General features: G+C 44.4%; 1 protein-coding gene across 4 annotated transcripts in view; it reads right to left on the bottom strand.

Annotated features, from left to right (window-relative positions):
• Nucleotides 1-22750, bottom strand: part of TNFAIP8 (TNF alpha induced protein 8) — a 113454-nt gene that overhangs the window by 66664 nt on the left and 24040 nt on the right. Inside the window, exon 1 of one of the 4 annotated variants that reach the window (XM_036123797.2) lies at nt 62-414. The exons of 2 other annotated variants lie outside the window; for them this stretch is intronic. The gene's annotated coding sequence lies outside the window, so the exon portion shown is untranslated. Of the gene's footprint in view, nt 1-61; nt 415-22750 lie in introns of those variants that run through there. One more of the 4 variants, XM_036123795.2, reaches the window with a different exon arrangement.

A 22750-nucleotide genomic window follows, 5' to 3' on the forward strand; every position in this document is an offset into this window, starting at 1 on the left:
ACATGTTGCCTCAAGCGACAGCCCCTGCTGTCCCCATTTCCTCCCCTGCACTCCACTGTACCTTTGTAGACGGCAGGGAGATTGCTCCATTCATTCGACAGCGCCCACCTGTATTTATCCAGCACCTACTGGACGCCAGGTACTGACGGAGACTCCGGGAACAGAGCGCAAAGGAAAATACACGAGGTTGCCTGAGCTACGAAATTAACATTCCACAGGGGAAAGAGACGGCAACCCACAAAACACATAAATAATTGCAGGACAGATGGTGAGAGGTGCCAGACTGGAAATGAACGGGGAGTGGTGACGGAGACCACTCTGGCAGGGGCGGCATGGGAGGAGTGTGCCAAGAGCCTGAGGAAGAGCAGGCCAGGCGGCGGGAGGACCAGGTGCACCAGCCCAAGACAGGACAAGCTTAGCACGCTGCAGGGAACGGAGCAGAAAGGGGGTGGTGGGGCTGCATGTTGGAAGCACGAGGAAGAAGAAGGGTGTGAGAAGCAGATGGGAATCAGGCAAAGGCCGGAATAGACAGCGCCATATGGGACATGGTGAGAGTTTTATATGGTGAGAATGTAAAACAGGACCAACGTCTGGAAGGTGGGGTGGCAGGAAAGACCAAAACCTGAAAACTCCACATGTCCTTTGAACCACTTCCAGGACTACATCCAATGAAACGGGGACAAGTGTGGGCAGCTGTAGTCCGAGGGAGCTGTGTGGTGTTCTAATAACGCCGGAGGCTGAAAGCAGCCTGAGTATCCATCTAGGGGACGGGCTAAGTGAATTACGGCACGTCCATATCATGGCACGTAATACAGTCTTTCAGACCGATCGTGTCAAGTAATTAATAACGTGAGAACTCTTCGCAAAGCCTACAAAGCAATAGATAAAAGATATTTTATTAAGTACCATATAATTTTTGTCGAGAAAAAAATAGAGGTGTACAGAAAAAGCCTGGAGTGATATTCTCCGACGTTTTTTCCTGGGTGGTAAAATTAAGGAGTACCTTCCCCCTCCTCCCCCATTTTTCATTCTTTCGGTTTAATGATAGTTGATAAATATACTGCACAAGCATGTGATGCTTTGGTAATAAACAAAAAAAAACCACCTTTGAGTAACAAGGAGGCATAGCAGGGTAGGTATCCTAGGAGATCAAGAAATAAATAGAGGCGGCTGACCCAAAGATGGGCCAGGGCGATCTTCTGTCTTTTTAGGGAATCTTCAAAGCAAAACAGAAAAACAAACCATAAAAACTCCCTAGAACTTAGGGCAGGAAGTGTGTCATTCCCTTCTTGCTTATCCCTCTGACTCAGCATTGACTGTTGGCCCTTCTAAGCCTTGTCATGAAGAGGTTACAGATAGGAGTTGGAAGAGGACGGAGACGTGGAAACCTCACCCAGGAGCTCCCAGCCCTGAGGGTGAAGTCTGAAACACGGACCCGAACCTTCTAAAGGAAAAAAAAACCCTTCCCCATTCTCCTTTAGATTCATGGCAACGGAGACTGAGAAAGTCCCCCGTACGTTCCTACAGGTTAAACACGATTAAGTTCTTGTCTGTTCCTTTTCAATCAGATCGGCTGCAGATAAGACCCAAGCACGCCGTTGTGTTCCAGCCTCCTCCTCCCCAAACAGGTTTGAAAATGCAATCAACAGTTCGGACAAGTCCCAGCACTTCTCAGGCATTCGGATCCTGGCTTTTGCATGCCCACGCTGAAAAAGTTCACTGCAGAGGCTCCAGCCACAGCCAGTCTGCCGCCCTGCCTCCCTGGGTCACGAAGGTGGTTTGCTTCGTCTGCACTGTTTGGCCAGCCTCCCAAGCTCAGCCCTCCATGGCCATTCAAAGAGCACAGACTGCGAATGATTGGCTAGCCAACACCCACCTACTTCTCTTAGTTCCATTTTTTTTTTTTTTTTTTTTAAATAATCCCCTGGAAACTATGGAGTGAGGGAAACCCGTATGGACTATTCGACAAAACAGAAATTTTCGACTCTGGAAACCTTTCAGTTTTTAAGGCAAGGTAAATCACAACTGGAAGATGGGTGGTGATTACCATCCAGAGCTACTGCCTTCCCACACGTATTCAACAAATATTTATTGAGGTCTTACTGTGCCCCGTGGTAGCCCTAAGGATTCATGATAAACAAGGGGCCAGAGGAGGTCATGTGCATGTATTCGGGTGATGGGATGGGGGGTGTGGAAGGAGGGAGGCAGAAATTCCAACAGGAACAGCCTGCTGACAAGCAGTGTAAAGATTCTACAGCTATTTCATATTGGCAATATTGATCACAGTGGCAACGGATGGGGCAAACAGACAAGGTAGAGGGAGACGCCTTGCAGATTTTGGAATATTCAACTGCATAATTCACTGGGAGGAAACTGGCAGAGAGGGTAAGTTCACCTCATTTCACATTGAAATTGAGTTGCCTAGTGCTGCTGAACACTCCACAGCTGGACATGCAGGTCTAGAACCTGGACGAGAGATTGGGCTTGAAATATACATTGGGATGTCATTGCCATAGAGGGAATCTGAAGGCTCAGGAACGCGTAGGATGATCAAGGAAGAGAGTGGAATGAGAATAACAGCAGAAAAGTCAAACTAAGGCCAACACTGAAGGGACAAAGAAGAGGGAGGGGGCTGCAAAGGAGATGAAAGGGAACAGAAAGAGAAGCAAGAAGATAACCAGGAGAGTAGATCACCAAGGAAAATGGACAGGACTTGCTCTTGGATCAGCTGTGTAGCCCCGAGGGAAGGAGGAGAGGGACTTAAGAGGTCACCTAGGCTTTGAGATTGAGAGCTGTATATCCAATGTGTTGATTGAGAAGGGCAAAGCCAGGGGAGGAGCAGGTTTGGGGGGCCGGAGGGAGCGGGTGAAGTGAAGGTGCTTATCCCTAGAGGAAGTGTAAAACAGACAAGAGCATAATTGAGTCTAGCATCTAGGAAAGATGAATTATACATACGTTAATTGGGAGTCATTAGCTGGTATGTGGTATTGATTCCATGGGACTAGATAAATCACCTGGATTCTCAATCCTGGCCACACATTAGTAACAAAAACAAACAAACAAAACAACATTTTAATGACGATGTTCATGGTCTTTCCCTGGGGATTCTGGATTAATTAAAGAGGACCTACCCGGGCGCCTGGGTGGCTCAGTTGGTTAAGCGACTGCCTTCGGCTCAGGTCATGATCCTGGAGTCCCTGGATCGAGTCCCGCATCGGGCTCCCTGCTCAGCGAGGAGCCTGCCCCCTCTCGTGTACTCTCTCTCTCTCTCATTCTCACTCTCTCAAATAAATAAATAAAATAAAAAATCTTAAAAAAAAAAAGAGGACCTACCCACCCCCCGCATTTTTCGCAGCCCAAGCCAGGTTAAGAACCACTGCCCAGAGAGTGTGGAGAAGAGCCAAGGACAGAGCTGGGGCACTTCAGAATGTAGAGAGCCTCCAAAGGGGAGGTTACTGAGGTAAAGTGGAAAAGAGGAAGCCAAGTCAAGAAGACGGTTTAAGAAGAGGGAGGGATGGATGATGCAGAATATGGCAGAGGCTATGAGGATGGGGAAGCGGCCATGGGATTTGTTAAAAAGGAGGTCTTTGGTTTTGGAGAGTGGAGGGGTGAGAAGGGGCACCAAGAAGCGGAGGCTGTAATCATAGACAACTTTTTTGGGGTTTCCACCACAGCTGGAGAGCAGAGAAGCCCAGAGGGAACTGGCAGGCTACTACTCTGGGTTCCAGGAATTTTGTTTGTCATTTGCCTTTCAAGGCAGTAGATAAAAAGGCATGTTCTGATGCTGATGAGGATGTTCCCAAATGGAAAAAGAAGCTGATGTTGGCGAGGAGGGGGTATAATTGCAGGAGGACTTAAAGAAGCTGGAGAGAAAAAACCATTAGGCAGCCTGAACTCTCAAATCTGAAATTCCCCTTCAAATGCTGGTGTCTTCACTCTCTACTTTTCAGGGGATGTAATATGTCCTAAAATTCACAGAATGGCTAGATTGGAAAGGAACTTAAAGATCATCAGGTCCAATGCTCAAATTCCCATGTCCAATCCCATTCATGGTCTTCCTGATGACCGCCACTGGAAGGGAATTCCTACAGTTCTTCACTCCATCCACCCCTACCCTTCACCAACCCATGCTTCATGAACTCTTTGGACACTCCCTGAAATGAGCTAGAATCTGTTTTCCCATATTTCGATCCACTGGCTCTGGTTATGTGCCTTCAGGATATACGGAACGTGTCTGCTTGCTCGTCTATGCCTTTCAAACATTTTCACTACAAACTCTCGCCCCACCCTTTACATCCTTCATTCCCCGCACCTGAAAATCAGTTCTTTTTACATGCATGGACAAACGGGTCCCTGTTCCAGGAAATATCTAGACAGGGGCTACCCACTGACCTAGTTGATCTTCAATAGGATAAAGGTATAGACAAACATACCGAAATAAAAGTTATACCCATATATATACGAATAACCCACAATAATCCTGGTTTCTAAGAAACCAAAATGGCTCCAGACTACTTGTACTTCAAGATTTGGGTTGGCTCTACTTGGTCCTTAAGTACTAAACTGATTCTCATCCTCCCATTCTGACCCTAATCTCAGAGAACAACAACCCCCACAACACAGACAAACACACACACACCCACATATGGGACACTCACTCAGACCCTCAGGTAGGAGAATATCTGACTGATTATTATTAAGCACACCTGTTATTAAGCAAACTTTGTATTGGTTCACACGACACTTGAATTTTAGGGAAAAAAATCTCTATGCCATAAGCGTGGATTAATTTCCTACATACTTCATACAACAAAACCTCAAAGGCAGAGGAAAAACTTGAATGTTTACATATGCAAAGAGAACCTCCAAAAATGCAATTATAAATTAAGTTAAAAGCACAGCTACAAAAACTAGACTTGGATGAGGGAGTCATTGCTAAAACTCAATGAAGAAACAGGGTATGTTATTCCAACCCTGAAGTTTGGAATATTCACGCCAAATATCACAGGAGCTGTTACTCTTCTAGCCTTAATTTAAAACATTCCAGACAGTAGGTGTAAAAGGTACACAGCACACGAGAGTATTGGCTTAGTGCCTCAAGTTACACTAAACTAGGCTAACCAAGTTTTAAAGCTATTATACTAATTAATGCAAAATGCACATAGTGGGGCTTGAAATGTTTACCGAATAAACAAACTGCATTACACTGGAGTCACAGTTTATGCAACAGGAAAAAAAAACAAAACCCAGGAGAAAACTGAGAAACGACTATAACCCCAGATTCATACACATGAACTGAATTCTAGAACAAAAGTCTGATGCGGTTGAGGTAGAACATTAAAGCTACCACTTGAAATCTCTTTAAGGAACAAAATAAAAACAAAAAAGAATCCTCAGTCAACCCCCTGCATAATAAGATCCATGAATCGATCTTATTATGAGTTAGGGCAACTTCAAGGGCCCTAACTATCCACTTCTTCGTTAGTTTTTGGAAACAGTTTTGAGTATATGTAATATGTTATATGCATATTCAATATTAAAATTCACTGCCTCAGCTAAACACTTTATTTTTTTTAAAGATTTCATTTATTTATTTGACAGAGAGAGTGCACAAGTAGGCAGAAGGAGAGGGAGAAGCAGGTTCCCCGCTGAGCAGAGAGCCCAGGACCCTGGGATCATGACCTGAGCCAAAGGCAGACGCTCAACTGACTGAGTCACCCAGACTCCCCTTAACTAAATATTTTAAACTTCACAAGTGTATACAAACACAAAAACAACTTATTTATGGCAAAGATCTTTTAGCATGTCACACTCTGGAAACTTGGACGTGTACAGAGTAAGACAGAGTTCATGAGATTAATGATTCAATATAATTGAATTAATTGAATTAATGATTCAATATAATAAATATAGGTTAAAGTTAACCTGTTATAAAAGTATTTCAGAATGTCTCAAAATCAAAGAAAACTATACTGTGCTAAAATCAAAAAATGCCTTTCCTAGCCTCCTCTTTTCCAGTGGAAAGGAAAGAAAAAGCCAAAGAACTCTTAACAGCACATAAAATCAGACTTTTTTTTATAGCCCATGCATAACCACTTTCAAATGGTTTACGCCCTCACTTTAGAAAACTTCATATTAAAAAAACAAGCGACTCACAAGCTTATTTTAAAATCATTTATTTTGGCTAATTTTTATGGGTTTAATTTTCCTAACTTTGGTCTTCTTCCAAGCCATTCAAGAACAATCAACTCATGGAACCCCAGGAAGAGATCCTGCCCCAAAAATCAGAACCAGGAGGTGCACCAGCTACAAAGGCAGACGAGGAGCACATCATCGGACCACCGTGACAGGAGGCGTGGAGGGGACTCAAGGGGGAGAGGCATTCACGAAGCCATCTCCCTTTCCTCATCTTCGTGGGAGGCCAAAAATGTAAACTTCTCCGTGCTGTGATTTCCTCACCATGGGCATATACATTGCTCTGGCGTATCCTATATTTTAAGTCTGAATATTCTAGAGCACTGTTTCTCAACCTCAGGACTCCTGACATTTTGAGCCTGACAATTATTTGTCATGGTGGAGCTGTCCCGGGCATTGTTAGATGTTAAGCAGCATCTACACACTAGATACCAGTCACATACCCTTCCCTTAGTTGTGACAACCAAAAATATCTCCAGATACTGCCAATGGTCCCCTGGGTGGGGGGTGGGACTGGGAGAGGCAAACTGCCCCTGGTTAAGAGCCCCCACTATACTAAAGTGCTGGTTCTTAGTTACACTTTGGAAGCAGAGGAGGAATTTTCCAAAAATACTGATTTCCTGAGAGATTGTGATTTAATTCATTTGGGCTAGGTCCTGGGCATCCGGATTTTTGAAAGCCAGGAGATGCTACTAGGCAGCCAAGTACGAGAATCTGTGCTCTAGAGTACAGCGATGGCACCAAGTGAGCCACCGAATCAATGTCGCACGACACCAAAACGCCTTCTAGTCCCCCAAATTAGAGTAGTCCTTATCTTGGTATCAGAATCGACATGATGACAGTAAATAGAAAAAAGCAGAGGAAACAGAAAAAAAAAAAAGGTTAACTGTAGCTCTGACCTGCAAACTTCTTTGCCCTTTTGATGGGGCGGGAACTAGAGCGTAAAGATTTATTTGAATGCCAACACGGCGTCTCGAAACGGTCTACGGTGTGGGGGATGTAGACACCAAGCTGCAGAGGTAGGAGACACAGAACTAGTTCTGCACAGGGTGGAAACTGCAGCTATCCCACAAAGACAGTTTTTTAACGTGTGCCACTAACCCAGCCTTGGAGAAATGCTGAGTTCATTAAAAATAATACACAATCTGTGGGCTGGGAAGAAACCCAGAGAACTCTCATGGGAACTCACTCAAGCCCTTCCTGCGGGGGCGAGGGGGGTTCGTGCTCACAGCAGATGACATGACCAGCAACCTACCTGGAGCTGAGGGCAAAGCTGGACTCCTGTACAAAAGCTCCATGACCGTGAACATGGAAATTCTCCCTTCCTCACTATGCCAGCCTCCTTGGTCTGCTCAACCACATTGGGCCCGTTCCAAGTTTTGCAAAGAACGGCATGCCACGGCCCCCAAGGGCACGGTTCCCCCCCTCCAAGTGCCAGTCTGGCAGCGGCCTCCCCATCGACCCCGTGCCAGCCTACCAGTTGTTTCTTCAGGGAAAAAAAAACAAAAACAAGTAGACACACACATGCAAACACATAGGACAGGGATTCTTCCCCCAGTTCAGGAATAGTAAGCATCGGCAAACGTGACTGAGCGTTTATTGTGCATCTGGTACCTTGCTAAGCGCCGTGCACGCATGATCTCACCGACTGCCACCAGCGCCCTCAAGGAGATGCTATTACCATCCCTATTCGATAGCCTCCTCTGCGGCTTAGGCAGTGTAAGAAATTCAGCCAAGGCAAAATCAGGACCCATTTCTCTCCGACACCAAAGCCCGGGTTCTTCCCCACCATACAATGGTTGTTCTCCCAGTTCTCCAAAAAGAACCCAAATCAGTGGCTGAACTCCACCAACTGTGAATGTTTCAAGCTCTCACTGATTTGGGTTAGAAACGCTAGGTCGGGAGAGAACCTCCCAAATAGAGAGAAGAGGCATAATATCCAGAGTTTGTCCCAGACTCTATCCACGAGACCACAGCGCACTGTGTGGGTCTCTTTCTGTTCTTGCCTTCAGTGAACTTGGCGTTCAGCTTTGACCCCTCACACTCACCAGACTTTACTGGTTCTTTTTTCAAGCGTCCCCCTAGTGCCCTATTTTCCTTACGAGGACTCTCATTTCTCACTCTTGGATTGGCAAGTGCCTCTGGCTGGCTCGTGTAACTGCCATCCACCTTGCACACAGATGTCAAATATTCTTTCAGCGCCACTTCCAAGCTGTCCCTCTTCTGGTCAAAAATCTACCACAGTTCCCTCTGTCTGATAGTCCAAACTCTTCTGCACACCCTGAAGGCTGAAAGCCTCTTTTGCTCAGATCCTGGAGTAACCGGTCAGTGTCCTCCTTACTATTTCCCACTATAAAAACTGCAAAATTCTAGGACTAGAGCAATTTCCAATTCCAGTTGGAAACTGGAATCAATTGATTGGAATCAATCAATACGACCAATTTCTACTACCTTCCACAAACACGCTCTGCTCACACCAACCTCTGTGACCCGGCTCTGAGGGTCCCCTTCTCCACAGGTGAATCAAGTAGTATCTCCTTCACTTTGAATCCTTTCTTGCATTCACTTACCCAGTTAGCCGCACACAAGTGAGTGGATGTATATATTAATGTATGTATTTATGCATATATATGTATAAAGTCTAAGGCAAAACTACCTTACTGGGACACTCTGATCTTTGGATCTGGGGTGCTCTCCTCCCCCTAAAAATTTATTAAGCCGTGCTAAGCATTGTTTTAGGTGCTAAAAGAGGTAAAGTTTCCTATATTCCTGGAGTCTTCCTTCTCCAGATTTCCATAGGACTTTGTATGGCTGAATCAACTGTTCCCAAAGAGGCCGGTCCCATACACATTAATGAGCAAAGGACTTCAGTGAATGTGACAGACCATACTTAGCACGCTTCTTGAAGAATCAAAATGAGAAGTCCTGCAGAACACAATCCTGCTTCACCTGACCTAGCATTTGTCAAGAAAACCCCAGCTTGTGTTCACACAAGGGAGACAGAGACACAGAGAGAAACATCCTTCAGAACGTATCTGATGGGAAAGCTGGTTTTACCACCAAGTCTGTAGGCTCCCAGAGGCATGGACTACTTCTGAGCGTTACTCAGTCCACAGTTAAGACTGAATGGTCAGGACTTGGGCTGAAGTCAGACGCTTAACCACCTGAGCCACCCAGGTGCCCGGACACCATGCTACAGCCCCTCTTGCCTCTGCTATTTGCGTGCTAATTGCTTTAGAACAAATTACCCTGTCTACAGGGTGCAAACCTAAACTTTGCTCCTGATTTTAACCCCAGACCTAACATATAAATGCCTAGCATACAGTAAGCACTCAGATATTTGTTGAATAAATGAATCAGTCCACGCCTTGCAATTTAGCACTTCGTTCACAAGCTAAGCGACATACACGAATGTGTGTCATGTGCTTGAGCCTTGTCTTCCGGGCAGACTATAAAATGCTTAACCACCAGGATCATGTTCTACTCATACACAATAACTAAAACCACTCCATCTTAAGCCGCTTCTTAATACACAATCGCAGAATTTAAAAGAAGCATACACAGTTCTTTCTTCTTTCTGTCATCTGGCAGGGCCACAACTAAGCTAACCTTAGTTCAGTTAGGTTCGGTTAAATTTGATGATCATTTAGGCCCTTTCCAATTTTTTCTATTACATGTAATATTGCAGTGGCTAAGCTCGGGATGGAGTATAATACGTTCACACATGCGTCCAATTATTACAGAAGAATTAATTCCTAGAAGTGGAATTGCTGGGTCTTTTCAATCTTGATACCACAGTATTGACAGACTGCTCCCTGGAAAGAAGTCAACTTGCAATCTTTTCAATAGTGTTTGAGATTGAGAATACCTGTTTCCCACTTTCCCTCCAACCCTGGGCTTTCTCAAAGTCTGCCTATCAGATAAGTAAAAAACGACACCCCAAAGCACACAGCCCCGGAACCACTCTGTAGTTACCTAACATGTTCCTCCTGATAAACATAATGCCTGGGTTCCCATTGAAAATGTTCTAGATAAGAGTTCCATTTAAACTGATCCTGAGTTACAATCACAAGATTGTCAGCGATTGCTATTTTCAATAGCCCATATCATGACGCTACATCTATTTTCCACAACAAAAAGAGCCCAGAAAAATAATGCAATAGAAAGGACGCAGAAAAAAGAGAGAATCACAGATGGGAGGAGTGGTTCTCTAAGGACGGACATGGTGGAAACTGGATAAGAATCCCTGTGCCATGAGGAAGTCAGTCCCGAACTTTATAATCATCCTGGAGAAACAACAGAAGTCACCTTCTGCCCATCCGGGGATGGACCACAGGTTTCCACAAACTTTTATTCCTCTGCTTAATACCCAAACCCCACAACCCAGAGCTTTGTTCCTCCTCCCTGAGTGAATACCCACAAGGTCCCTTCATCAACACTCCATACCAATTTTACTCCACGTTTGCTAATCATCCTTTTTCCTATCCCATCCAATGGATTGCAAAGGGCTCATTCATTAGGCTCTTAATACTCATTTTAACCTTTCAAAATTCATGTTGTCATTTCCCCCTTTTGTTCCCTTTAAAATGAATGCCAAACAAAGCTAGGAATGTTTAAGCATTTGGAGTATAATGTTTTTGTTCACCAACTCTCAAGTGGATCGATGTTTTTGTTCAAAACCTCTTAAGTGGATTTTGGAGAATAGAGAAGGAAAAGAAGAAGGAGAAGGAAGGGAAGGGGGACCCCTGCTCTCAGAGCATTTTCATCAGCCTTCAAGACTAGGCTTTGGCCATGACCGAGTCTGGTTCTCTCTCTTCTCCAAGATTTCTGAGACCTTCCTTTCCTCCACTGTGGAGAGCTGGGCTGTGATCCTCCAGACTCAGGCTCTTCCCAGTGGTGTGTCCCCTGCTGGAGTTACTGTCCTGGGCGAGGCTCAACTTCTGAGAGTGAGCACAGGGGTGCTCCTAGGGTGACCCCACTCCGTTCCAGTCTTCTGAGACAGTGCCCCCCAGGGGCATCCTGTGTGTGTGTTTGGTGGGGAGGCGGGGCTCTGAAGAGTAACATTTATTTCCTAATCTCTGCCAAAGCATGTGAGTCCTGAGAGAGAGAATTCGCCTCAGTGCCGTAAGTGCTATTTGTTGTTCAGAAATCCATCTCCACACTAGAGGAGAAAACCTCTCCTCACTAAAGCAAAGATGGACACAGGAGGGGAAAAGGACAGCTAACTGCTGAAATCTCACGATGTGCCAGGGGTTTTATCCAGGTTATCCCCAGTTAGGCCTCCCATAATCCTGTGCACCTGATTTTCTCTCTTTCACTTCTGATGGAAAACTAGCGGCTTAAAAGAAGCGAGGTAACTTGACTGGCCCAGTGACACGCACGTCTGGGAAGTGTTACAGCTCAAATTCAGGTAGTGGTCAGCACGGGGCTTCCTGGCCCACAGGTAACTTCCATCAAGCTGGAGAGCCGAACTTTCTAACCTGAGACCCACAGACCCCTAGCAACCCCTGGGTGTGCTTTGAGGGTGTCAGAATGTCTCAAGTCTGGGGTGCTGTGCCTTTTCTGGGAGGGTCATTTAAAATGTTCCCATTTCGGGGCATGTGGGTCGTTCAGTCGTTGAGCGTCTGCCTTCAGCTCAGGTCATGATCCCGGGGTCCTGGGATCGAGTCCCACATGGGGCTCCCTGCTCAGTAGGGAGTCTGCTTCTCTCTCTCTCCCTCTGCCCCTGCCCCTGCTTGGTCTCTCTCTCTCTGAAATAAATAAAATCTTCTTGGCAGGGAGTCTGCTTCTCCCTCTCCCGCTCCCCACTCTTGTGCTCGCTCTCTCTCACTCTCTCTCTCAAATAAATAAAAAAATAAAATCTTTAAAATAAATTAAATCTTCAAAAATAAATACATAAATACATAAATAAAATGTTCTCATTTCATCTCCTTTGCTTCAATCATGTGGGGCCCTGCCCACCCCTGGCCTTCACCTATTTTTTTTTTTTTAAAGATTTTATTTATTGGGGCACCTGGGTGGCTCAGTTGGTTAAGCATCTGCCTTCGGCTCGGGTCATGATCCCAGGGTCCTGGGATCGAGCCCCGCATGGGGCTCCCTGCTCAGTGGGGAGTCTGCTTCTCCCTCTCCCTCTGCCTGCCTCTCTGCCTACTTGTGCTATCTATCTGTCAAATAAATAAATAAAATCTTAAAAAAAAAAGATTTTATTTATTTATTTGAGAGAGAGAGAGTGAGAGAGAGCATGAGAGGGGAGAGGGTCAGAGGGAGAAGCATACTCCCCACTGAGCGGGGAGCCCGATGCGGGACTCGACCCTGGGACTGCAGGATCATGACCCGAGCCGAAGGCAGTCGCTTAACCAACTGAGCCACCCAGGCGCCCGGTCTTCACCTATTTCAGAGCAATTTTACTGTCATCTTCTTGTTAGTCTGAGAGCAATCTTGTTAACCTGTTATTTATTTATTTATTATTTATTATTAACATATAACATATTATTTGTTTCAGTGGTACAGGTCTGTGATTCATCAGTCTTACACAATTCACAGCACTCACCATAGCACATACCCTCCCCAGTGTCCATCACCCAGCCACCCCATCCCTCCCACCCCCCACTCCAGCAACCCTCAGTTTGTTTCCTGAGATTAAGAGTCTCGTATAGTTTGTCTCCCTCTCTGGTTTCGTCTTGTTTCATTTTTCCCTCCCTTCCCCTATGATCCCCTGTCTTGTTTGTCAAATTCCTCATATCAGTGAGATCATATGATACTTGTCTTTCTGTGATTCACTTATTTCATTCAGCATAATACCCTCTAGTTCCATCCACATTGTTGCAAATGGCAAGATTTCGGGGGTTTTTTTGATGGCTGCATAATATTCCATTGCATATATATACCACATCTTCTTTTTCCATTCATCTGTTGATGGACATCTAGGCTCTTTCCACAGTTTGGCTATTGTGGACGTTGCTGCTATAAACATCGGGGTGCACGTACCCTTTCGGATCCCTACATTTGTATCTTTGGGGTAAATACCCAGTAGTGCAATTGCTGGGTCGTAGTTAACCTATTATTTAAACAACCCTTGAAGGGGGATCACTTTTGGAGAATGTGCCAGGGTGAACCGCGGCTCTCCTCTGTTAGCAAGCATCACCCCACCACCCTCAAGCTTGCCGCAGATTCTCTGAAGGGTCCAGAGAAGTCGAAAACCAGCGAGGCCTACCTCCATTAAGACTTATCTCCCTTAAGGGGCACCTGGGTGGCTCAGTCGTTAAGCGTCTGCCTTCGGCTCAGGTCATGATCCCAGCGTCCTGGGATCGAGCCCTGCATCAGGCTCCCTGCTCCGCAGGAAGCCTGCTTCTCTCTCTCCCGCTCCCCCTGCTTGTGTTTCCTCTCTCGCTGTGTCTCTCCCTGTCAAATAAATAAATAAAATCTTAAAAAAAAAAAAAAAAGACTTATCTCCCTTAAGACAGAGAGACTTCTCACTCTCCCTCTAGATGCCTCACAAGACGGTCTGCTCACAGGTACCCAGCAGTGACCGGCGAAGCAGCCCACATGTCCTGTTGGTGTGATGCAGATATTATTTGCTACTCGGGTTGAGAAAGTAGAACTCGAATGTGCGTTGCAAAAGCTCTGAATACAGAAGAAGGAAACTGTGGTTTGAGAAGGGGAGGAAACTGCAAAAAAGGTCTTTGATCTTTGTATTTCACAAAAAGCAACTGAACCTGCAAAGAACTGTCTCCAGCAATACCAGGTGACCGTTAACAAGAAGCAGTTTAACAATTTTTATCACGCACGTGCACAACGGCCCTTGCTTTGTGACCAGGCAGAGGACAGATAACCAGCGAGAAAATGAGTCGACTTCTGTGGCAGAGAGGAGCACACACGAGCTCAGACACCCCGCCAGGGCACTGTCAGAACGGCCTGAAGAAGGGCCAGGACCGCTAGGGCAGCCAAGAACATCTATTAAGTGCCAACTGCTTAAGACAAGGACCAAGGCCATCCCTTGATGTCATGGAAGCTTCCTGGTGCCAAGAGGCAGGCGAAAGGCATACCAGCTGGAAAACCAAAAAGTAAAGGCAGAGGAAGAGGGGTAGAGAGGAGAATACAGATCTCAAACCTAATTAAACAGAAAGGGAGAGGCAGATGTGAGGGGCTGACTCGTCCACGCCGAGCCCCTGGGAAATAATGGGGACCCCACGAGAGTTCACAGGTACAAGACTGCCAGAAAGTCAGCAGGACAAGGGACAATGCTGTCGTCTGCACCAAAGCTATCATTTCCTGACTAAAGGGTGCCTTTGAGCTCGGCCACGTTCACTTAATAATATTATTTTTGTATCGTTCTCTCAGGGCGCATGTTGAGCCCTAAGAAGTTTCCTCCTCTGTACGTTAGGGGTGGGGGCTGGAATCCGCTTCTAAGTTCTGTATCTCCAAGAGACATGGCATCACTGTTTGTCAAGCTGCTGTTTACGACTTGATTTTTCCTTGAAATAGGGCTCTTTAGTAAAAGAAGTCTTGCTTTCAAATTACAGGTGCAAATTCAAAAGGAGAGCAGTCGTTGCTGATAAAAAAAACAGGGCATCTGAAAAACTCTGGCTGGTTTCCAAGACTGCTTCAATGGGAAAAGAATAAAACTCTATTTTCATCATTAAATCAGAGTGAAAATCATTTCCAAATAAGTCTTGAAGGGCATCTACATACAAACACAGACACTTAGCTACATCGTATTCCATCAGTTCCAAAATGCCATTGATTGCAAGATACACAATTTATTATTATTATTATTATTATTATTATTATACAATTCTCTCTACAAAGGACCCTGGCAGAAGCTATTCATCTGTGTGTGGGGTTCCTTTCTAACACTGAAAACAAAAGGAACTAGTCAAAGAGTTATAAAAGTTGCACCAAAAAAATAAAATATATTGCGTGCATACCTTTTGACCCAGCAATTCTACTTCTAGAAACTTACCTTATAAATATAACTGCTTGTATACAGTGACATACAAACAAGGATATTTGCTTCAGGATGACGTGGAATATGGAAACCTCTAAGTATTATGAATGTCCAATAATAAGGAAATTCTTTTTTTTTTTTTTTAAAGGTTTTATTTATTCACTTGAGACACAGAGATACAGAGAGGGAGAGAGAGAGCATGAGCAGGGAGAGAGGCAGAGGGAGAGGGAGAAGCAGGCTCCCCGCTGAGCCAGGAGTCTGATGTGGGGCTCGATCCCAGGACCCTGGGATCATGACCTGAGCCGAAGGCAGACGCCCAACCATCTGAGCCACCCAGGCGCCCCAATAAGGAAATTCTTAAACAAATCATGATACATTCATAAATTTGGAATACAGGTATGTATTTGAATACAGATTTGGAATATGAAATACCATGAAGTAAAAAAAAAAAAGTGAGTCTCAGAAGAGTAACTGTCTTTATTTTATCAACAGTAAAATGCACATTTGTTCACATCTCACCATCTGTGAAACTGGAGTATATTATATAACCAATGGCACCTCAGGGCCCATGGAATACAGTGGTGTGATCCCTCACGTACATACACACATGCATAGGAACTTTCTGGAAAGCTACTTGTAACTCTAAAGTAAGGAGAGGAGAAAGATGTTTTATTTGTTTTATTTTACTTTACCTTATATTCCTTAAGCTTTATTTTACTTTACCTTACATTCCTTAAGCTTTCATTAAACACACATTATTTCCAAATAAAAATGTAACAAACCAAGTGTTAAGTAGTTTCAAGCTTCTAAAAGGTAGTTGCTTGGACAACCATTGACAGGCTGTCCCTTCTGGGAAAACCACCCCCATGAGACTTTTTATTTTATAAAAAATGAAAAGCAAGGACCGAAGAAAGGGGATCTTCACTAGAAGGGATTCTGAGCACCTAGTAGGGTTTTGCTTCTTCTCTGCTTCCTGATCATTCAGTAAGTCTTTCCAAAAGCTAGAGCCTGGTGTCTGTGCTGGGGGTGGAGAGGGTTGGAAATTCAGAGGGAGTCCTGTCCTCTGGGAAATGGCTCTGCAAAGCCGAGCAAGCGTTCTACTCTGAGGGAGAGAGGGGGGTGGGAGACAGGTTCTGGCCAAGGCTAAGCACACCCAGCAGAGGATGGCAGCCAGAAGGACAGGGTCAGGACCCAGGCACAGGCAGTCTGGGGCCCTGAAGAACCCCCAGAAGGTGAAGACCTTAGGCCAGTGTTTCCCACCTGTGGTCCTCCATCCTCAGCCTCACCAAGGGAGGCTGGTGAAAATGCAGATTCCTCTGGCCTACCCAGATCGAAGGCAGAGTAATTCCTACAAACCGTCCAACAGTGGCCTGCGCTCTTAGGATTTCAATATCTGTGACCCAAGGTGGGCAACCTTTATAATTCGTGAAAAGTAGATCTAAGGCAGCAGAGTTTCACAAATTTCGTTCCCAGTGACTTTTAAAATTAGAAGTGATACTACCATTCAAATAGGAAGGATCTAGATCTTAGGAAACACACATGTTCTCCTCCAACATATTCGGTTAAGAAAAATGGTCTCTTAAAAAATCAGTTCCTTTTTTTTTTTTTAAAGATTTTATTTATTTATTTGAGACTGAGAGAGAGCGAGAGAGGGAGAAGGGGCAGCGGGAGAGGAGAAGCAGACTCCCCACTGAGCAGGGAGCCTCATTCAGGCTCAATCCCAGGACCCTGAGATCATGACCTGAGCTGAAAGCAGACGCTTAACCCATTGAGCCACCCAGGCACCCTAAAAAAATCAGTTCCTTTTTAGGAGGAACCCCTAACATGAGTATCAAAAAGATGCTTTAAATACCCTATATTTTCTCAGACCTCCCATTATCTTCTGCAGATCAGCTTATTAAGATTCTGCTCATAGGGTGAGCCTGTAACTGGGAGCTCAGCATCCCAGAACTTACACTTCAAATGGCTCTTCCTCTGTGTTTCAGCTGAAGTCTAAAGATTTAAGTTTACCTCACTCCCTCTAAGTAATGTGGTATTATTTTCTCCATCCATCATGATAGAAGCCATAGCACATTAGCTTACTTGCAAAGGATTTAATTATATGTCCTGCTTCAAAGATAATTTTCCCCTCACCATTCCTCAGGACTTGTCTGTTCTGCTGAGATACAGTTTCAAGCACAGGGTTAGAGTTTAAGAAAATGAATCATTTAAGTTAAATTGTATTAAAGAGAGATGTGTTGATTTGCTTCCTGACGCATCCAAAAGAGAAACCTATGCTGCCAGATTTAAACAGAAGATGACTGAAAGTAATTTCTAAAAAGATACTGTCAGTTTATTGAAAAGAAATTATTCCCTGAAAACAAAAACAAAAACAAAAACAAAACACAAAACCAGAGGTAGTTATGCTACTTTCATCTGATAGAAGTGAGTTCATGTAATCATGGTCCTTGATGTCACAACGTTCCCAACGAGACAAGAATGGTGATGCCTATACATCGGATATGGTATGGATTCTGAAGGCTTTCAGGACTTTGCCATGAGTTGCAGCAGGGAAGGGGTTCAGGTTTCTCTGCGGGTCATGGAGGGCCAAAAGTTTCCAGAAGGTCATCACTACCTTCCGCTGTAGTCAACATTCTACACACACCCCCCAACACACACACACAAGCCCTTCTCTCTTGACAATTCAGTCTGTGTGTAAATAAGACAATAAAGATTTTTCTTACTAATCAAGGTAAGAATAGTAGGGGTCACACCAAAACCTGACAACCACCTATGAGGAGGCAGTCAAGTTAAAGAGAATTTTATTTTTATTTATTTATTTATTTTAAGATTTTTTTATTTATTCGAGAGAGCAAAAGAGAGCACGAGCGGGGGCCGGGAGGGCAGAGGCAGAGGGAGAAGCAGGCTCCCTGATGAGCAGGGAGCCTGTCACGGGGCTCGATCCCAGGACCCTGAGATCATGGCCTTAGCTGAAGGCAGACGCTTAACTGACTGAGCCACCCAGGCGTCCCTAAAGAGAGTTTTAAACGCCAGTCTGGTATATCCCTTGTTTCACACCATCCCGGCTCTGCAAGCTCACAGTGCAACATTGCACTCACTCATTCATTCGTTCCTATAAATATGGCATGCCCACTGGGTACCCTAATGAGGGACCCAGCCCCTGCATACAGAGGCAGTGGGTACGGTGGTTGACGCTGTGAAGCCAGGATGCCTGAGAGCAAATCCTCCTTGTACCAGCGGGTAGCAGCAAGACCTTCGTTAAGGTGAATAGCATCCCGTGACCCAGTGTCCTCATCTTTAAGATGCAGAACACAATAGTTTCTAATGTAAAGGGTTCCTCTGGGGATTAAATGAGTTAATACAAATAAAACCCTTAGAAAAGCACCCAGTGTTTAGTAACTGCTCAATAAATGCTAGCAACGGACAGTTCCCAACTTAGGATGGTTTGACGATTTTTCAACTTTACGATGGTGCTAAAGTGATACGCGGTCAGTACAAACCGTACTTCGAATTTTGAATTTTGATCTTTTCCCAGACTAGCGTTATGTGTACGATACTCTGTCAAGATGCTGGACGGCAGCAGGGAACCCCAGCTCCCAGGCAGCCACATGATCACCAGGGTAAACAACCGATGCACTCACAACCATTCCATTTTTCACTTTCAGAACAGTAATTGATCAATTACACAGGATCTTCAACTCTTAATGATAAAAGAGGCTTTGTGTTAGAGGACATTATCCAACTATGGACTGATTTAAGTATAAGTATTCTAAGCACATTTAAGTTCAGCTAGACTAAACTAGGATGTGCGGTAGCTTAGGTGTATTAGATGTATTTTTGACGTCATGATATTTTCAACTTACAATGGGTTCACCAGGATGTAACCCAGTGAGGTAGATCAAGAATCATCTGTATTATGACTGTTAGTGGGGAAGGCAGGCCAGGAGTCCCACATTTACAGCACAGGAGTAAGTTTATGATAGAAGTCCCAGGGGAAACTGGAAGAACAGCATCCAATTTATTTGGGGGCACCAGGGATTTATAGGGGAGGGGGGCCCACTTGGAAGCATCTCAAAGCTTGAATCCAGAGGAATTAGCCTAATGAAGGTCAGGCAATCCAAGCAGAAGAAACAATATGTGTAAAGGTTTAGATTCATTTAACCGTAAGAAATAGTTCGTGGCTGAAGCACAGAGTGCCTTTGGAAGAGGGGAAGGAAATGAGGCTGGGAAGTTGGACTAGACCCAGATCATCAGACCTTTATTATGTTAGGTGAAGGAGTTTGAACTTCATCCTGAAAACACTTTTGAGAATTTCAAGCTGGGGAACGACAGAATGGGATTTATCTCTTAGAAAAATCCTCGAGCCCTTGGGAGGAAGAGCCAGGGAAGGCAGTCTCTCTAATTATAGAGAAGAAAAAAGTTGACAAAATCTCCACTCAAACTGGTTGAAATGTTGACACTTACCTGTTAAATTTACTTAGGTGAAATATTTCACCCCCTAACAAGGCGGCGGGGGGGGGGGGGGGGGGGGAGGGGAGGAGTATTGCACAAGGTGCCAGAAACTAATTGTGGCTGTTTTGTATTTACTTCTTACTATTGGATTCACTTAAACAATGTGACCGGTAAGAATGTGCAGAAAGGGTAACCATCTCATGAATGCATGTGCCCCTTTGGGGGGAGGTTCACCCTTTCTCCCCATCAGTTCCTGTTGCTGCCCATGATGACTCGTTTTCCTTAGCACACGCCCTGAGAAACTGCTACTTAAACTCAACTTGTTTTTCCTCTCTGTTTTATTTGTCTGAAGCAAGCATTCAACCTTTCTGATTTCATGCCGTTATCTATTGCTTTGGATTTACTTCACTCACTAGCACCCACAAGATGGCGGAAGAGAAAGTATTGTCTCCAATCTCTGAGGGATCTGGGATTCAAGCCAAGATGCACAGTTACATTTATCCACAAGAGGCGCAGGTACATCTAACTGAGCCCAGCCCAGAGCACACAGTTGTGCTCACACTATACACCTCAGGAGAGAGCAGAGGCAGAAAAAAGGAGCTCAACTGTTTTCTGCATAATAGGCTACCAGTAGCAAAACATTAGCTGGGACCCAATTCGCAGGCTTCTGAACTCCGAGCATTTTCTACCAGACAACACACACTTTAAACAAAACACGACGCTCATTAAAATGAGCATATTCTTCATGACCTCACTAGCATGGGTAATAGAAAACCAAGAAGTTATCGCTAACCGAACTGGAATGTTTATTCTGGCTGCAGAGCTGTTCTCCTAAAGGAATCCACCAGGAAAACAGACCCTGGTTCCCCAATTTCCTAGTTTGTGGTTTCTGCTTGGTAGGACTCTACAGTGCAGGAGTCTTTCTCAGAGAAGAGAAGAAGAGGAGACAAGCAGATTTCTAAAACTATATAATAAAACCAAATGAACGAAGACAGAAATTATAGTCTCCAATGACTCAAAGCATAACAATCTACAGTATCAGCTCTCCACCCAGAATTCGAAATCCCAATTAGAAGCTATCTCTCAACACTGATGCAAAATTAGGGCAGGGAGAAGGTCCAGGAATATTTTCACTTTTCTTCTTCTCTCCTCAGCGTATGACAGGAGACTTGCTTGGCTCTGCAATCTTGGGTTCTCATTTTTGTGGGTGAACCCTCTTAGATCATACGCTTGTAAGTGTTAATTAAGAATGAAATTGAACGCACGGATCCAGCTAACCTCAATGAAAAAAATGACAGTCAGATGAGGAACACCCTCCAGGTGAGCTCATAAAATGCCCACTGGGGGCGTCTGGATGGCGCAGTTGGTTAAGCATCGGACTCTTGATTTCAGCCCAGGTTATGATCTCAAGAGTCCTGAAATCGAGCCCCCGAGGAGGCTCCATGCTCAGCAGGGAGTCTGCTTAAGATTCTCTCTCTCCTTCTTCTTCTGCCCCTCCTCCCTCTCTATTAAAAAAAAAAAGATAATGGGAAAAAGTTGTGAAGCAACTGCGGAACATCAGATGCTGTCCCACCTGATACAGGTGAATAATTTGACAGCCCTGCAGAACCATTTCTCAAGAGAAATAAAACTCATTTTTCCCATCCTTCCTGAAGAAAGGTGTATGTTTATTTTTAACTTTTACCCAGTGACTAAGAAGAAATATACTAGAAGCAGAGGAGAAAAAAACAAAAACAAAACTAGTCAGGGTTCTCTAGGAATTACCTTCTCTAATAAAGGGATGTGCATATTTCTGGATTATCTCTGGAATATAAGCCTTGGAGGCTGTCACCCCTGAAAGCATGGGGGTCTCTAGTGCACAAGATGCCAGTAAGTTGCCAGAGAGCTACACCTAAGAACCAAATGACCTGGACATACAGGGGTTTGAAGGTCAAGTTCAATGCACTGGCCAGTCTGACCCCAAAGAGGTCACCAAATTTGACTCTCTGATTCCAAATATCTAGAAAGTGAATAATCAACCCTTCCTTTCCCTTATTTGCTAAGATGAGGACTGAAACCACTCAAAGTATTTTAGGGTTTGATGGGATCATAGAAATTATGTAATCTAAGTGTTGTCTTCTTTCCAGAGGACAAAGTGGAAAATTCCTAGGAACATCTATCCCTCTCCAGTTCCTGGATTCACATTTTCTTCCACTTTCCCCAATACAAAAGAGTTAGATGTGACACTGGACAGGGCGGGGCACAGCGGCAAAATCCTTGGTATCTTGGCTAATACTTGGAACATATTTTACCCTAAGAAATAGGACTACATTTCTGGTACATTATGAATATGTGCCTTAATACTTCCAGATTAGTTCCAATCCTTTTCCATATAAAAATGATTTGTTAAAAATCTTTAAAAATCACCAATGACAGGGCGCCTAGGTGGCTCAGTCGGTTAAACGTCTGCCTTCAGCTCAGGTCATGATCTCAGGGTCCTGGGATCGAGCCCCATGTGGGGCTCCCTGCTCACAGGGAGCCTGCTTCTCCCTCTTCCTCTGCCCCTCCCCACTACTCATGTGCTCTCTCTCTCTCTCTCTCAAATAAAGTCTTAAAAAAAAATTAAATGGAATGTTGTCTCTAGGTTTCAGGCATAGAAAAATCCAGCTATCAGAGCTCTTACAAATGACACGGTTTTAGAAGGTCTACTTCTCTAAGATTGAGACTTCCCTTGAACTAAAGCTTACTTTAATTTTATCCTTTCCAAAATGTATCACACTTACTAAAACAGAATATGCCTATGAAAATATAACCTTCTTCCTGATGATGTGATCACCATGATTTTGTCAAGTGCCTGCTAAAGGTATTGGGAAAAGCTAACACAGCTAACACATTAAAAGTGACTTGATATTCTGTGGATTTGGTGTCAGTGGGGGTTAAATCATATCCCAAGAGTGTCTAGGACATTCCCCACTGTAAAATGTAAAACATATGCTGTAAGTGTTATCCGACCGCCACACAGTAACAGCCTTGTGATTGCCTTTTTTGCTTTATCCTTAGGTTTTTTAAAACTCTTTTATTACGCAAAATTTCAGACACATGCAAAAGTAGAAAGAAGAGTATAAGGAGCCCTCATTACCCCTTAGCCACCTTTGACAATAATCAACATATTGCCAA

This window comes from Halichoerus grypus, chromosome 2, assembly GCF_964656455.1.
Source record: "Halichoerus grypus chromosome 2, mHalGry1.hap1.1, whole genome shotgun sequence".
In the NCBI taxonomy this organism is placed as follows: Eukaryota; Metazoa; Chordata; class Mammalia; order Carnivora; family Phocidae; genus Halichoerus; species Halichoerus grypus.